This window comes from Oncorhynchus gorbuscha, linkage group LG07, assembly GCF_021184085.1.
Source record: "Oncorhynchus gorbuscha isolate QuinsamMale2020 ecotype Even-year linkage group LG07, OgorEven_v1.0, whole genome shotgun sequence".
NCBI classification, from domain to species: domain Eukaryota; kingdom Metazoa; phylum Chordata; class Actinopteri; order Salmoniformes; family Salmonidae; genus Oncorhynchus; species Oncorhynchus gorbuscha.
Window position 1 is genome coordinate 60,773,619 of NC_060179.1, and position 17,303 is coordinate 60,790,921.

The 17,303-nt window shown below is 45.0% G+C and overlaps 1 pseudogene; it reads left to right on the forward strand.

The window, feature by feature from the left end:
• The first annotated feature begins 2,571 nt into the window (after positions 1–2,571).
• LOC124039021 lies at positions 2,572–17,250 on the forward strand (annotated as a pseudogene).
• The last annotated feature ends 53 nt before the right edge of the window (positions 17,251–17,303 follow it).

Below are 17,303 nucleotides of genomic sequence, written 5' to 3' on the forward strand. Positions count from 1 at the left end.
ATAACAATGGCATGACGCGACCGAGTGACGGAGGTGGCATGAGAAATGGCATGAGAGGAATATTGACTTTGTTCTTGATATTTTCGACAACAAAGGTAATATTCTCACATATGAACAATTTATAACATTGAAAGAGTTTCCAATACCTTTCAGAGACTTTATTTCTGTGATCAAAGCCGTTCCCAGTGGTCTAACTGTAACAGCATAACTTTAGACCGTCACCAGGGACCCTCTGCACACATCAACAACAGTCACCCATGAAGCATCGTTACCCATCGCTGCACAAAAGCAGCGGAAGAAGGGGAACCACTACTTCAAGGTCTCAGAGCAAGTGACGTCACCGATTGAAACGCTATTTAGCGCGCACCACGGCTAACTAGCTAGCCGTTTCACATCCGTTACACTCACCCCCCTTTTGACCTCATCCTTTTCCGCAGCAACCAGTGATCCGGGTCAACAGCATCAAATGTAACAGTATAACTTTAGACCGTCCCTTCGCCGGGCACGAACCAGGGACCATCTGCACACATCAACAACAGTCACCCGCGAAGAACGGAGGAAGGGGAGCCACTACTTCAAGGTCTCAGAGCAAGTGACAACCACCTCTAACTAGCTAGCCGTTTCACAGCCGTTACATAACTACACTTATGAAAAGTAATCTTAATTTTGGGAATGATCACAAAGTTTATCCAGAACTCAGATTGGAAGGCGTGGGTTTACTTGAGAAATCTTGTTGTAATAAATATACAAGACAAATTCTTCATTCACAAAACTAACTTACACCAGAGGAAAGTCTGGAAAAATGCATGGTTAAGGCCTTATAAATACTGTATACCAAACAAAGTTAAGGAAGTGCACTTCAACATTTTACATAAGATATATCCATGTAATCCATGTAAGATTTCCAAATTTGTGGCTATTGATGATATCTGCGTTTTCTGTGAAAAAGGTGAGAATCTGTCTCACTTGTTCTTTGAATGTAAATTTGTGTCAGGATTTTGGGAAAACCTTGCAAAGTACTTATTTACCATTATGAACACTGCTTATAATTTTAACATAAAATATATAATATGTTACTATTGCAATGATAACAAAACCACTGAAATGATTGTTATTTTTTAAATTATTGTTGAGGTTGTGGACAGGTGTCTTGTATACTGATAACAAGTTCAAACAGGTGACATTAATACAGGTAACAGTGGAGGACAGAGGAGCCTCTTAAAGAAGAAGTTACAGGTCTGTGAGAGCCAGAAATCTTGCTTGTTTTTTCAGTGACCAAATACTTATTTTCCACCATAATTTGCAAATAAATTTATTTTAAAAATCCTACAATGTGATTTTCTGGATTTTTTTTCTCTCATTTTGTCTGTCATAGTTGAAGTGTACCTATGATGAAAATGATAGGCCTCATCTTTTTAAGTGGGAGAACTTGCACAATTGGTGACTGAATTAATACTTTTTTTGCCCTACTGTATATATATTGCCCTACTGCCCTACTGTATATATATTTTTTAGAATTCAAAATACAGAGAAAATACTGAAACAAACTATTCTAGTGCAATTGTAATCACTGAAAAAATATTATTGTAATGATTTAGGAAAATGTTATTCTTGTTATTGTTCACAAGGGTTAATGTTTTAATAAAATTGTTAAAGTCAATCCAAAAAAAATTTCATTTTGGTAAAGAATTTTGGAATTTTGTTTGTGTATAACGTATTTGGCAACAAGGATTTAAAAAATCACAATTTCAATGGTCTTATCATTGCAATAGTAACATATTATATCTTTCATGTCAAAAACATGGGTAGTGTTCATAATAGTAAATAAGTATTTTGCAAGGTTTTCCCAAAATTCTAACAGCTGACATTACACAAAGTACATTCCATTGCATGAGTCACATCAGGTAGCATCATTTGAATGAACATTCTACATTACCATGGAAATGATTGTATCACAATTACCAGGAGCCATTGCGAGTTTACACACGAGTTTACCAGTCAACTTGCCAGGGTTAGAGGTTCCAAGCCTGTTCAATTCATTATATTTCTATGGCCTATACATATTTCTACATACAGTTTAGAAACCAGACAATTAATGGATATAGTGGGACTGGGACCTACTGTACATTATCAGCTGATAAAATATTATTAAATGAGTCACACAAGCAAAAATCCATAAAATTGAGAAATATTGTGTTTATTCAAGTGAGCTTTTACAATTGATATGACAATTATTTAGACGACATACAGTATGTTTCATAAATGCGCAATCAATGCGTCTCCACCTCAATCACACAGTAGGTGGCGCTATGCAATTTTAGTTTTACATGAACACACCAACATATTTTTCAACAGAAAAAGTACTGCACGTTCAAGTGACAACAGAGCACGCAGATATGGTATGATATCAACACCTGTATCACGAATATTACCGATGGTGGCTCCCCTTCTTGTTCGGGTGGCGCTCGGCGGTCTTCGTCGCCGGTCTACTAGCTGCCACCGATCCTTTGTTCCGTGTTCGTTTGGTTTTGTCTAATTGTTTTCACCTGCTCATTGTTTGGTTGTTAGGGTGGTGTTATTCAAGTTCGTTTAGCCCGCTTCTGTTTGTGCGGGCGTGTTCTTCTGTATTTGTGAGAGGTGTTAGTGTTTTGTTTTCTCGCTGTCCTGGTATTTTTTTCAAAACCTAAGGGTACTTACTGTAGTAATAGTTACGCCTGTGTTGGGTATAACTATTTTGTTCTTTTTGATTTTGGACATTAAAGCGTGTTTTTTTCACGCATCATTTGCTCTCTGCGCCTGACTCCACACCTATTTACTCATTGAGCGTTACAACCTGCATCAAGACAAAGCGTGTCGTTAGCCATTCTAATCCGAAACACATTCGTAACACCACACACTCGGTCGCAAGGTATGCTTTATTTTTGCTGCAAAGGTTAAAGGAAAATGTATTGTTATTTTATGGCGATAAATGTCTGCTAAACTAGCTAGCCAAAATACACTTACCCGCCAGGAAGAAGTTGAGCATTGATTCCCCGAAGTCATCATGACCGTCCTCCCAAAACAAATCCGTCTTCAAACAATACATATGCTATTAGCTAACTAATCAGTTTTTTTTAACAATCACAATTTTCAACATTTTTTTCCACAAACTTTAATGACCTCTCCCTGTGTGTCGTGTCATGTCATTTTCAGGGCTCCACCAGAGCCTTCCAGTGTAGCCTAGTTGGGGACAATGGCAGAGTGGAAAGCTTTACTACCAGGATGAATATGTGGAAGGGGAAGAGTTTGAAGGTAGGACAAACATTGATGGCGATTGAATGGATCACTACTGAATTGTATGGAGTTTAGTATATGTTGTGATGTAATTGCAATCCCTCTCCCCAGTGGACTATAAGTGCACAGGGTGTGACAGCCTGGTGTTTCTAGTGGATGCTTCCAAGGAGATGTTCATCAGGGGGGAGGATGGAGAGCCCTCACCATTTGACATGACCATGCAGGGAGATCTGTTTCTCTTGAGTCGTCTTAAACTCTCTACTTTCCCTTAGTTTCCTGTTTTTTCTTCACCACCTGCCACTCTTTCTCTCACTATCTCAGACATGATCAATATTACTGAACTCTCAGAATCATGAAAAATGACATGGCTCTTTCCCACCCACCCTCTTTATCTCTCTGTTGTCCTGTTTAGCCCTCTGACAATGTTGTATTGTATCTTGTTACTCTCCCTCCCCAGTGTGTCCGCAGTGTGTATACCAGTAAGATTATCAGCAGTGACGAGGACCTGGTGGCTCTAGTGTTCTATGGGACGGAACAGAGCAAAAACCCCAGGAACACTTTCAAGCATGTCTATGTTTACCATGACCTGGACTCACCTGGTATGTCTCCCTGGCTGGCAGTTTCTGTGTATGTTCTGAAAGGGTTTTGGAGTCTTCTGGAAGCCAAATGAACTTTTGTTATGATGCTCTGTGTATCTCCATTTCCAATCTACTTGCCTTTACTCGTCTTTACCTCTCTGTCTATCCACCTCATATCTCCCCCACCCATCACTCTCATCCCTCTTTCGTCCTCTGTCCTGTTCTGTATTCCTTCATCCATCTCCCTCCCTCTAGGTGCCCGTCGGGTGAAGGATGTGGATGGGCTGCGTGGGGATAACGGTGCCCAGTTGGCAGATGAGTCCATGGGTAGTGGGAAGACCAACCTGGGTGAGGCCCTGTGGTGCTGCTCCAACCTCTACAGCGATGTCAAGTTGCGGCTCTCCTACAAGCGCCTCATGATCTTTACCTGCCGAGACACGCCACACAGGGGCGACTGCGAGCGTGACCGCCAAGCCTGCACCAAGGCCGGTGACCTTAAAGAGACTGGTGGGTCTGGAGAAAGGGGACGGGCAATTCTCAAAGATAGAACACTCATAGTTGTACCTCTATGGCATTTGGCATCCTCGACGTAACTGGGTTGTAGGTGGAGGGTTTTGTATAGTTTATCACTAGAAGTGTTTGATACATTTTCTCACTCACTCACAGGTGTGGTGATAGACCTGCTGCATCTGATGAAGCCAGGTGGGTTTGATGTCTCGCTTTTCTTCTGCGATGTGGTTAGCCCCCCCGAGGATGAGTCTGAGCTGGGCTTGCAGATGGAGCCTTGTGGGAAACTGGAGGACCTCCGGAAGAGGGTTCGAGCCAAGGAGATGAAGAAGAGATCCATAGCGGCCACCCTACTCTGGTGGTCCCAGCGCGCACGACCCACGTGGAGTTCCAGGTCTCCGGTAGCCTCTGGAACTGCCAATCTGCGGTCAACAAGGCAGAGTTCATCTCAGCCTATGCCTCCCTCCAGTCCCTCGACTTCTTGGCACTGACGGAAACATGGATCACCACAGACAACACTGCTACTCCTACTGCTCTCTCTTCGTCCGCCCACGTGTTCTCGCACACCCCGAGAGCGTCTGGTCAGCGGGGTGGTGGCACCGGGATCCTCATCTCTCCCAAGTGGTCATTCTCTCTTTCTCCCCTTACCCATCTGTCTATCGCCTCCTTTGAATTCCATGCTGTCACAGTTACTAGCCCTTTCAAGCTTAACATCCTTATCATTTATCGCCCTCCAGGTTCCCTCGGAGAGTTCATCAATGAGCTTGATGCCTTGATAAGCTCCTTTCCTGAGGACGGCTCACCTCTCACAGTTCTGGGCGACTTTAACCTCCCCACGTCTACCTTTGACTCTTTCCTCTCTGCCTCCTTCTTTCCACTCCTCCTCTTTTGACCTCACCCTCTCACCTTCCCCCTACTCACAAGGCAGGCAATACGCTCGACCTCATCTTTACTAGATGCTGTTCTTCCACTAACCTCATTGCAACTCCCCTCCAAGTCTCCGACCACTGCCTTGTATCCTTTTCCCTCTCGCTCTCATCCAACACCTCCCACACTGCCCCTACTCGGATGGTATCGCGCCGTCCCAACCTTCGCTCTCTCTCCCCGCTACTCTCTCCTCTTCCATCCTATCATCTCTTCCCTCCGCTCAAACCTTCTCCCACCTATCTCCTGATTCTGCCTCCTCAACCCTCCTCTCCTCCCTCTCTGCATCCCTTGACTCTCTATGTCCCCTATCCTCCAGGCCGGCTCGGTCCTCCCCTCCCGCTCCGTGGCTCGATGACTCATTGCGAGCTCACAGAACAGGGCTCCGGGCAGCCGAGCGGAAATGGAGGAAAACTCGCCTCCCTGCGGACCTGGCATCCTTTCACTCCCTCCTCTCTACATTTTCCTCCTCTGTCTCTGCTGCTAAAGCCACTTTCTACCACGCTAAATTCCAAGCATCTGCCTCTAACCCTAGGAAGCTCTTTGCCACCTTCTCCTCCCTCCTGAATCCTCCGCCCCCTCCCCCCTCCTCCCTCTCTGCAGATGACTTCGTCAACCATTTTGAAAAGAAGGTCGACGACATCCGATCCTCGTTTGCTAAGTCAAACGACACCGCTGGTTCTGCTCACACTGCCCTACCCTGTGCTCTGACCTCTTTCTCCCCTCTCCAGATGAAATCTCGCGTCTTGTGACGGCCGGCCGCCCAACAACCTGCCCGCTTGACCCTATCCCCTCCTCTCTTCTCCAGACCATTTCCGGAGACCTTCTCCCTTATCTCACCTCGCTCATCAACTCATCCCTGACCGCTGGCTACGTCCCTTCCGTCTTCAAGAGAGCGAGAGTTGCACCCCTTCTGAAAAAACCTACACTCGATCCCTCCGATGTCAACAATTACAGACCAGTATCCCTTCTTTCTTTTCTCTCCAAAACTCTTGAACGTGCCGTCCTTGGCCAGCTCTCCCGCTATCTCTCTCTGAATGACCTTCTTGATCCAAATCAGTCAGGTTTCAAGACTAGTCATTCAACTGAGACTGCTCTCCTCTGTATCACGGAGGCGCTCCGCACTGCTAAAGCTAACTCTCTCTCCTCTGCTCTCATCCTTCTAGATCTATCGGCTGCCTTCGATACTGTGAACCATCAGATCCTCCTCTCCACCCTCTCCGAGTTGGGCATCTCCGGCGCGGCCCACGCTTGGATTGCGTCCTACCTGACAGGTCGCTCCTACCAGGTGGCGTGGCGAGAATCTGTCTCCTCACCACGCGCTCTCACCACTGGTGTCCCCCAGGGCTCTGTTCTTGGCCCTCTCCTATTCTCGCTATACACCAAGTCACTTGGCTCTGTCATAACCTCACATGGTCTCTCTTATCATTGCTATGCAGACGACACACAATTAATCTTCTCCTTTCCCCTTCTGATGACCAGGTGGCGAATCGCATCTCTGCATGTCTGGCAGACATATCAGTGTGGATGACGGATCACCACCTCAAGCTGAACCTCGGCAAGACGGAGCTGCTCTTCCTCCCGGGGAAGGACTGCCCGTTCCATGATCTCGCCATCACGGTTGACAACTCCATTGTGTCCTCCTCCCAGAGCGCCAAGAACCTTGGCGTGATCCTGGACAACACCCTGTCGTTCTCAACCAACATCAAGGCGGTGGCCCGTTCCTGTAGGTTCATGCTCTACAACATCCGCAGAGTACGACCCTGCCTCACACAGGAAGCGGCGCAGGTCCTAATCCAGGCACTTGTCATCTCCCGTCTGGATTACTGCAACTCGCTGTTGGCTGGGCTCCCTGCCTGTGCCATTAAACCCCTTCAACTCATCCAGAACGCCGCAGCCCGTCTGGTGTTCAACCTTCCCAAGTTCTCTCACGTCACCCCGCTCCTCCGTTCTCTCCACTGGCTTCCAGTTGAAGCTCGCATCCGCTACAAGACCATGGTGCTTGCCTACGGAGCTGTGAGGGGAACGGCACCTCAGTACCTCCAGGCTCTGATCAGGCCCTACACCCAAACAAGGGCACTGCGTTCATCCACCTCTGGCCTGCTCGCCTCCCTACCACTGAGGAAGTACAGCTCCCGCTCAGCCCAGTCAAAACTGTTCGCTGCCCTGGCCCCCCCAATGGTGGAACAAACTCCCTCACGACGCCAGGACAGCGGAGTCAATCACCACCTTCCGGAGACACCTGAAACCCCACCTCTTTAAGGAATACCTAGGATAGGATAAGTAATCCCTCTCACCCCACCCCCCCTAAGTTTTAGATGCACTATTGTTAAGTGACTGTCCCACTGGATGTCATAAGGTGAATGCACCAATTTGTAAGTCGCTCTGGATAAGAGCGTCTGCTAAATGACTTAAATGTAATGTAAATGTAAGGTGACAAGCACAGGCGGGGCACTGTTCTTATAGGACATGTTTAGATGTTTCAAACGTTTAACATTTCTCTCTACTAAGGGTGTGAACGTTTAACGGAAATTGGGATCGTTAAAATAAAATCTCTAACCGAAAAACACTGTAGAATAAAAATCACAATTACATTTGCAGTGCAGTTAACACAAAACTACCACTAACAGCTCCCGATCATCATAAAGGGAAAAATGAAACAAATACCTAATGCAACAATGCTTTAACATTTCTAGGGGGGGAGAAGCATCTTTCTAATGAGTTGCCATAGATATAAAGCGCTACGCACGTCATTGTCAGCAGCATATCACCCTGCATACCACTGCTGGCTTGCTTCTGAAGCTAAGCAGGGTTGGTATTGGTCAGTTCCTGGATGGGATACCAGATGCTGCTGGAAGTGGTGTTGGAGGGCCAGTAGGAGGCACTCTTTCCTCTGGTCTAAAAAATATCCCAATGCCCCAGGGCTGTGATTGGGGACAATGCCCTGTGTAGGGTGCTGTCTTTCAGATGGGTGTCCTGACTCCATGAGGTCATTAAAGATCCCATGGCACTTATCGTAAGAGTAGAGGTGAGAGTAGAGGTGTTAACCCCAGTGTCCTGGCTAAATTCTCAATCTAAATTCCCAACCCTCAAACCATCATGGTCACCTAATAATCCCCAGTTTACAATTGGCTCATTCATCCCCCTCTCCCCTGTAACTATTCCCCAGGTTGTTGCTGCAAATGAGAACATGTTCTCAGTCAACTTACCTGGTAAAATAACAAATAAATGTCAGTGAGACAGGGAAGTGACAGCAGCGAAGTCCTGTTTGGCAATACTTTGAAAAGTTAAATGAGAAGGTGGTGAAATGCGAACTGTGAGGTGGAATTGCGCTACAGTAGCAGTACAGGTTCCACGCTTAGCCATCTGAATGGGTCTCACGGTTCCTCCCTAACCTCTGCAGCAGCGCAGATATCCAACAACACAGATTGGCTCTTCACGTGAAAGAAGTGCGACATGGGACAACGTGAGAAACTCACAGCGCTGATTACAGAAATGATTGCAGTTGATATGCAAATCAAATCAAATCATATTTTATTTGTCACATACACATGGTTAGCAGATGTTAATGCGAGTGTAGCGAAATGCTTGTGCTTCTAGTTCCGACAATGCAGTGATAACCAACAAGTAATCTAACTAACAATTCCAAAACTACTGTCTTATACACAGTGTAAGGGGATAAGGAACATGTACATAAGGATATATGAATGAGTGATGGTACAGAGCAGCATACAGTAGATGGTATCGAGTACAGTATATACATATGAGATGAGTGTGTAGACAAAGTAAACAAAGTGGCATAGTTAAAGTGGCTAGTGATACATGTGTTACATAAGGATGCAGTCGATGATGTAGAGTACAGTATATGCATATGAGATGAATAATGTAGGGTAAGTAACATTATATAAGGTAGCATTGTTTAAAGTGGCTAGTGATATATTTACATCATTCCCCATCAATTCCCATTATTAAAATGGCTGGAGTTGGGTCAGTGTCAATGACAGTGTGTTGGCAGCAGCCACTCAATGTTAGTGGTGGCTGTTTAACAGTCTGATGGCCTTGAGATAGAAGCTGTTTTTCAGTCTCTCGGTCCCAGCTTTGATGCACCTGTACTGACCTCGCCTTCTGGATGATAGCGGGGTGAACAGGCAGTGGTTCGGGTGGTTGATGTCCTTGATGATCTTTATGGCCTTCCTGTAACAACGGGTGGTGTAGGTGTCCTGGAGGGCAGGTAGTTTGCCCCCGGTGATGCGTTGTGCAGTCCTCACTACCCTCTGGAGAGCCTTACGGTTGAGGGCGGAGCAGTTGCCGTACCAGGCGGTGATACAGCCTGCCAGGATGCTCTCGATTGTGCATCTATAGAAGTTTGTGAGTGCTTTTGGTGACAAGCCGAATTTCTTCAGCCTCCTGAGGTTGAATAGGCGCTGCTGCGCCTTCTTCACGACGCTGTCAGTGTGAGTGGACCAATTCAGTTTGTCTGTGATGTGTATGCCGAGGAACTTAAAACTAGCTACCCTCTCCACTACTGTTCCTATGCAGCCATTGTCAATGGTAGAGGATGTCGGCTTCAGTGTCCTGATTGTATTTCTAGGACCAGTCTACAAGATGTCATGTCGAAAAACCATTGACGGCCCGGATGGAGAGAGTGTACAATGATTCCTCTGCGAGTACAGAGCTCGAGCTCTCACACCATACGTGGTGTTAGCAGATTGTTGGACTTCTATGAACACGCTGTCATACATAATTTCAACGAGCCATCACATTGACGAGAAGTGGCACATTAATTCCGATGTACTGGCCTCGGAGAACATGGAGGAGAGGCACATGGCAGAGAACCTAAAAACGTAATTAACTACCATAGTTGCTGAGTGATTGGGGGACAGCAGTAAAGCGAGCGCCATCTGGTAACCAGTACTGCTGTAGATTGAACTGCATCGCCCACTAGCGGTCACACGCAGGACCATATCTGTATTGTGAATTCACATGTCGTTTTATAATTTTTTTGTTATAAAAAAATAAAAATGTAAGTGGTAAGAACATTTTTACATTTGTCACATGCCTACTGAATAGGGCCCTGGTTGCTGATGAGTCTTCTCTCCTTTGAGTCTCAGGTTGCATCTGTGTCTGGGGGAAGGGATGAACGTGGGTGTGTACATCACGGTCCGACAGACCAAGAAGCCTAATGCCAACAAGCTCTACAGCGACAACAACGAGCCGGTCCACACCAAGACACGCCTTTACCACACACACAGGCAGACTGCTGCTCCCCAGTGACACCAAGAGGGCTCAGGTAACTTGTTGGAATCTCAAAGTATAGCAATTATTGAAAGTGTATCAAAGAGTATAAATTCATACTTCTCATGCTGTTAGGGTCATTTCAGTCTAGAAGTGGTTGTGTGTTTGTCTGTGTAGGTGTATGCAGGCAGGCAGATAGTGATGGAGAAAGATGAGGTGGATGTGATGAAGTTCTGACCCGGGTCTGGAGCTGATTGGGTTCAAGCCCATGGAGCGTCTCAAACTGCACCACCACCTCAGATCTGCTCTCTTCATCTACCCAGAGGAGGAGATGGTCACAAGTGTGTTTGTGTGCGTCCGTCCTTAAACACTGAACCTGTCATTATGATGGGAAGAGAGACTGTGACAATTTAATACATAACTGCCTGTCAAAATGTTATCTGGGAATTGTCAACCCATGTTTGCCCTCGAGTTCCATTATCTTTTGAGTTCCAACTTTAACCCCTTTCTCACTCTGTCCTGTTTTTCCATCCCAGGGAGTGCCTGTGTGTTTACAGCGTTGCTGCGCAGTGAGAGGAATGTGTTCGCTCTGTGTAAATACACACGGATCCGTAACTCTTCCCCACGCTTCTTAGCCCTGGTGCCCCAGAGAGAGGAGCTAGATGAGGGCCAGGCCCAGATTGAGGCTCCAGGTACAGTCATTGGGTCCCACCCCAAAGAATATCGCACAATTAATATAATTTTAAACTTTCAGACTAATTATAGTGATGTGTATTCTTCCATGGCATCTTCCTGCCCTATGCGGATGAAATCCGTAACCTGGACGCTCCTCAGCTCAGCACCGCCTCTGACCTCCAGGTGGACAAGATGAAGGAGATAGCACACAAGTTACCCTTCAAATACAGGTTCGGCTCTTTCATTACAGTGAAAAGATAAACATAAACTGTTTGCACAGATTGTTTCCATACCAGGATTTGCATTTTGAAAAAAGTAAAAGCATAAAACACAAGTGTCATTCATGTCCTATGACATGAATGAGTTGAAATTCCCACTTACTCCTGTGTTGTCTGTGTACAGTGCATTCAAAAAGTATTCAGACCCCTTGACTTTTCCCACATTGTTACCTTACAGCTTTTCTAAAATTGATTAAAAATGTTTTTTTTTCTCATCAATCTACACACAATACTGTGAAAACATTTTTTTTTTTATGTTTGCAAATGTATGGTTATTAACATAAGTATTCTGACCCTCTACTCAGTACTTTGTTGAAGCACCTTTTGCAGCGATTAACACCTCGAGTCTTCTTGGTTATGACGCTACAATCTTGGCACAACTGTATTTGGGGAGTTTCTCCCATTCTTCTCTGCAGATCCTCTAAAGCTCTGTCAGGTTGGATGGTGAGTGTCGCTGCATATCTATTTTCAGGTCTCTCCAGATATGTTCGATTGGGTTTCAAGTCCGGGCTCTGGCTGAGCCACTCAAGGACATTCAGAGACTTGTCCTGAAGCCACTCCATTGTCTTGGCTGTGTGCTTAGGGTCGTTCTGTTGGAATGTGAACCTTTGCCACAGTCTGAGAACCTGCTCCAGAGCGCTCAGGACTTCAGTAAGGATCTCTCTCTACTTAGCTCCATTCATCTTTCCCGTGATCCTGACTAGTCTCCCTGGCCCTGCCGCTGAAGAACATCCCCACAGAATGATGCTGGCCCCACCATGCTTCACCATAGATATGGTGCCAGATTTCCTCCAGATGTGACGCTTAGCATTCAGGCCAAAGAGTTCAATCTTGGTTTCATCAGACCAGAGAATCTTGTTTCTCGTGGTCTGAGAGTCCTTTGGGTGCCTTTTGGCAAAACTACAAGCGGGCTGTCACGTGCCTTTTACTGAAGAGTGGCTTCCGTCTGGCCACTCTACCATAAAGGCCTGATTGGTAGAGTGCTGCAGAGGTGGTTGATCCTCTGGAAGTTTCTCCCATCTCCACAGAGGAACTCTGGAGCTCTGTCAGAGTGACCGTCAGGTTCTTGGTCACCTCCCTGACCAAGGCCCTTCTCCCCTGATTGCTCAGTTTAGCAGGGCGGCCATCTCTAGGAATAGTCTTGGTGGTTCCAAACTACTATCTAAGAATGATGGTCACTGTGTTCTTGGGGACCTTCAATGCTGCAGACGTTTTTTGGTACCCTTCCCCAGATCTGTGCTTCGACACAATCCTGTCTTGCAGCTCTACGGACAATTCCTTCGACCTCATGGTTTGGTTTTTGCTCTGACATGCACTGTCAACTGTGGAACCTTGTATAGACAGTGTTCCTGTCCAATCAAATTAATTTAGCAGCACAGGTGGACTCCAATCAAGTTGTAGAAACACCCAAGGAGGAAAAAAAAAACATTCAAGATGGTGAACTGAACACAGCAGTGCAGATCACCTCAAGATAAAAACGTAATATTCAATATCTGAAAGTTAGACCAAATATTAGCACTTCACATACTGGTGGGTAATAACCTTCAATCTGGATAACAAATCATAAGGCTAGAAAAATGTATCAAAATATTACGAAAACAAGCAACATCCAAACATGACAGAGTAGGAGAACCAATCTAAAAGAAAATGTGGCGACTCGATGACTTAGACTTTTCACCACCGGGAATAGAAAGGGTGGAAACCGATCTGTTAAAATCGCTAAGACAAACTGGGCATACTTTAATTAGTCAGTAAAGATAGAAAGGAGTTGAAGGTGAGCCTCGATGAGTGATGAGAACTGTGACAATGGAGAAATACAAACAGGCTAAAAGGGACATCTTTTTGAGAGAAGCCTTACTTGACATACAGATGAGATCCATGAGAGAGAATTTGGTACTTACTTCCAAGAGAAAGAAGAAATTCCTGATCCTTCAGATCCCACACGAAGCTGTTGACAAAATCCAACTCGAATGTGTACACCGTTTCAGACAGAGATATGAGCACCCAAACTTTGCCAAATTGATCTTTTAATTGATTTTTTTTTACCCCTTTTCCTCCCCAAATGGTAGTAGTTACAGTCTTGTCTCATTGCTGTAACTCCCGTAGGGACTTGGGAGAGGCGAAGGTCGAGAGCCATGCGTCCTCCGAAACACAACCCAACCAAGCCGCACTGCTTCTTGACACAATTCACATCCAACCCGGAAGCCAGCCGCACCAATGTGTCGGAGGAAACACCGTACACCTTCTTTCTCTCCACAGGAGTCGCTAGTGCATGATGAGACGAGGATATCTCTGCCGGCCAAACCTTCCCTAACCCGGACAATGCTGGGCCAATTGTGCGCCGCCCCATGGGCCTCCCGGTCGCGGCCGGGCTGTGACAGCCTGGTCTCGAACCCAGAATCTCTGGTGGCACAGCTAGCACTGCGATGCAGTGCCTTAGACCACTGCGCCACCCAGGAGGCCTAAATTTATTTTCTTTAAAGATAAAATAAAGGTTAAAAGCCTGGATAAAACGCTGGCACGAAAATGGCTATGAATGATTAGTTCCCGAAGGGAAAAAACAGAACGGCCCAAAGTTCTGTACCCAATCTTCGAGGAGAATAGATTAAAAAAGGAAACGTGTAGGTCTCATAGCCGATAAACTGTATATTGATAACCAAATGTTCGGAGACACAAAGGCTATTCTAAGTATTACAAAGTTCCCATAGAGGAGTCGAATAATGCAACACCCAATACTAGCCATGGTAGTAGGAATTGTAATAAAAAATATATAGAAAAGCAATAAAATGCTACTATTCTAAATGTTGGAAAATAATTAGTATTAGACTTACCATTTGTAGCATTTCATGAATTAATAAATCCGCATTAGAAGAAAGGATAATTAGCAAAATAATACAAATTCAAATATAATTAACTGGAACACAAGTACTCAATCGACATCTTAGAGATAAAACACAAACAGAGGACACAGTATGTGCGGATGTATTGTGATGGAAGGTGGGGTTGTGTGTGTGTTTTGGTGTGTGGAGTTAAGTGGGTGAAAAAGGATAATGGTTGCAAATCCTAGAGCCCATGTGTGTTTGTAAGCAGGGGTTGTGAGAGAGCTTTCAATTTTGTGCAGATATGGGATATACCGTACCAGTCAAAAGTTTGGAGACACCTACTCATTCCAGGATTTTACTTTATTTTAACTATTTATTTTTTACTATTTTCTACATTGAAGACATCAACTATGAAATAACACATATGGAATCATGTAGTAACCAAAAAAAAATGTTAAACATATTTAATATTTGAGATTCTTCAAAATAGCCACCCTTTGCCTTGACAGCTTTGCACACACTTGGCATTCTCTCAACCAGCTTCATGAGGTAGTCACCTGGAATGCATTTCAATAATCAGGGGTACCTTGTTAATTTGTGGAATGTCTTTCCTTATTAATGTGTTTGAGCCAGTCAATGTGTTGATCAGTTGTGTTGTGACAAGGTAGCGGTGGTATTCAGAAGATAACATGGACTTGGTCTTTTACCAAATAGGGCTATGGCAAGAACAGCTCAAACAAGCAAAGAGAAATGACAGTCCATTACTTTAAGACATGAAGGTCAGTCCAGAAAATGTGCAGTCACAAAAACCATCAAGCGCTGTGATGAAACCGACATACCTTATGTAAATAAGTATTCACACCCTTTGCTATGAGACTCGAAATTGAACTCAGTTGCATGCTGTTTCCAATGATCATCCTTGATGTTTCTACAACTTGATTGGAGTCCAACGGTGGTAAATTCAATTGATTGGACATGATTTGGAAAGGCACATACCTGTCTATATAAAGTCCCACAATTGACAGTGCATGTCGGAGCCAAAACCAATCCATGAGCTCGAAGGAATTGTCCGTAGTGCTCCGAGACAGGATTTGTGTCGAGGCACCGATCTGGGGAAGGGTACCAAAATATTTCTGCATCATTGAAGGTCCCCAAGAACACTGGCGTCCTTCATTCTTAAATGGACGAAGTTTGGGACCACCAAGACTCTCCCTAGAGCTGGCCACCCGGCCAAACTGAGCAGTAGAAGGGCCTTGGTTAGGGAGGTGACCAAGAACCCGATGGTTCACTCTGATAGAGCTCCAGAGTTCCTCTGTGGAGATGGAAGAATCTTCCAGAAGGACAACCATCTCTGTAGCACTCCACAAATCAGGCCTTTATGGTAGTGGCCAGACATAAGTCACTCTTCAGTAAAAGGCACATGACAGTCGCTTGGAGTTTGCCAAAAGACACTTTAAGGACTCTCAGACTATGAGAAACAAGAACTCGTGACTGGAGGAAACCTGGTACCATCCATACAGTGAAGCATGGTGGTGGCGGCATCACGCTGTGGGGATATTTTTCAGCGGACGGGACTGGGAAAATAGTTGGGATCGAGGGAAAGATGAACGGAGCAAAGTACAGAGAAATCCTTGATCAAACCTGCTACAGAGCGCTCAGGACCTCAGACTGGGGCAAAGGTTCACCTTCCAACAGGACAATGACCCTAAGCACACGGCCAAGACAACGCAGGATTGTCTACATGACAAATTTCTGAATGTCCTTGAGTGGCCCAGCCAGAGCCCGGACTTGAACCGGATCAGACATCTCTGGAAATACCTGAAAATAGCTATGCAGCAACACTCCCCATCCAACCTAATAGAGCCCCAGAGGATCTGCAGAGAAGTAAAGGAGAAACTCTCCAAATACAGGTGTGCCAAGCTTGTAGTGTCATATCCAAGAAGACTCGTGGCTGTAATCGTTGCAAAAGGTGCTACAACAAAGTACTGAGTAAAAGTGTCTGAATACTTGTGTAAATGTATTTAACATTTCTAAACCTGTTTTTGCTTTGTCATTATGGGGTATTGTTTGTTCATTGAGGGGGAAAAAACATTTCAATAAATGTTAGAATAATTTTAACTTTACAAAATGTGGAAAAATGAACGTGATCTGAATACTTTCAGAAGGCACTGTATGCGCCTTTGGTGCTACCTATACACAAATACTGAAGACAAAATATTTTGGCAGTGTTCATAGTCACTTTTTCTTGTCCATTCTTTATCCTCTCTCACTACCTCCCTTTCCTTCAGTGCCCAAGGTGAAGATGATTGACCAGTGTCTTGGTTCCCTGGCTCAGGAGTTCAAAGATCTGGTGTACCCTGCTGACCTAGAGGGCACCCAAACACAAACCAGGTGAGAAATCTATAATCTACATTTCTGAGATATTGTTCACTTGCTATGTGTTCCATTGGAGAGATTTACACTTGCGTCTGGCAAATTGGGTAAAGAACAGTATAGTTGCTGGCAGCAGGAGCTGTCTCACTGTCGATATACTGCAACAAATATTGTAACATCCTGGCCCTGTGTGTTCAGCTGAGGAAGCAGGCGGAGCAGAGAAGAAGCCTAAGGTGGAGATGTCTGAGGACGAGTTGAGGGCTCATGTACAGAAAGGCACCCTGGGTAAGCTGACGGTGCCCGCGCTAAAGGACTCATGTAAGCAGTTTGTGGTGAAGGTCACAGGGACCAAGAAATGGGAGCTAATAGACGCCTTGAAGGCACAGCTCGCAAAATGAGGCATAGATGTTAATATGTTTCTGTCGATTTTTCTGGTCAGAAGTGCTTGGTAGGAGGATTATTGATTAGTTTTTGCTTTGGGGTTCCATTTTAAGGGTTCTAGCCAGAGATATCAAGTTTTTCATTTGTTGCTTATTTTTACATGTTTTAATCTTTGTAATAAAAAATAAAGGGTAATTGCTTCAAGTTTAGTTTGTCAGCAGTTTTTTTTCACATATTTCCTAGCCTCTGTAGCCAGT